Genomic DNA, 1,343 nt, shown 5'->3' with positions numbered 1-1,343 from the left:
TGTCTCATCTCTTCCCTATGACCCCTCTGTGAAGGGATGTCCAATTGTCTAGAGATGGGCATTGGGTATCCACTCAATATGCCACCACCCCCCTCCATTCACCTTAGGTATAGTTTTATTCTGGGTCTTAAATGCTTGATACCTGAACCCATCAACTCCTCATGATCACACAGGCTGGTGTGCTTCTTCCATGTTGGCTTTGTTGCTTCTCAGCTAGATGGCCACTTGTTTATTTTCAAGCCTTTAAGACCCCAGATGCTATACCTTTTGATAGCCTGGCACCATCAGTTTTCTTCACCACATTTTTTTATGCACCCATTTTGTCTTCAGTGATCATGTCAGGAAGGTATCACTGAATGATTGTTAGAACAAAGTGTTTGTGTTAAGGGAATGCTTGAGTGGAGGTCCAATGTTCATCTGCAACCTCAATTCTTAACATGAAGATATGAGTAAATAGTTCTATTACTCTCTCATTATATATATATTTATATATGTGCAGACCTGTATTTAGGCCTCTATAAATGTCCTTTGCCTCCTGGTTCTTTCCTCTATTTCCAGTTTACTTCCCTCTTGGCCCACCATCATGCTCGGCCTTCATTCGGATTTAGTAATTCCTCGCTGCTACATTGCCCTTGATTGAGCCCCACTAGGGCTCAATCTTCAACCTTCCTTCCATTGATATTAGTTCACTTGTTGTTCCCTTCTCCATAGGTTGGTACCCCATTTTCCTTTCTCCCCCGTCCCTTTCTCACATATCTCTCCAGACCCACTGGTCCCATTCTTTCATCTCTGAATTGTTGATCCTGCCTATCTTATCTAGATAAACATGCACACACATTAATAAGTGTAAGGCTTAACTGCAAGAAATATCTAGAAAAACCATAAAAACCAAAGGCTCTATTCTACAACCATTACTCAATGCAGAAAAATAATTGCAATCTTAAATAAAATAACTTTATAATATAATTTGAGGGGTATATAAGATAAGATAAAGTTAATTGTTGTTTGGTAAATGTAATTGCTATAATATTCATTATATTTCATATTAAATTAATATGGGAAAGCAGGTAAATTTTCAAAAACTTTTAGCATGTGCAAGAGAATATAAAAATATTTCAAGAGAATATAAAAATAAAGAAGAAAGAAATATATATATTTTTTACTTTCCCAAGATTCTTTTTTTTTCCTTTTTAAAATCATTTTATTGGGAGCTCATACAACTCTTCTCACAATCCATACGTGCATCCATTGTGTGAAGCACATTTGTTGCCATCATTATTCTCAAAACATTGGCTTTCTACTTGAGCCCTTGGTATCAGGTCCTCATTTTTCCCCTCCCTCCC

The sequence above is a fragment of the Echinops telfairi genome, unplaced genomic scaffold (genome assembly GCF_000313985.2).
Source record: "Echinops telfairi isolate 266 unplaced genomic scaffold, ASM31398v2 ScPeMD7_70;HRSCAF=299, whole genome shotgun sequence".
In the NCBI taxonomy this organism is placed as follows: domain Eukaryota; kingdom Metazoa; phylum Chordata; class Mammalia; order Afrosoricida; family Tenrecidae; genus Echinops; species Echinops telfairi.
Note: the sequence above shows the minus strand (reverse complement) of the source record.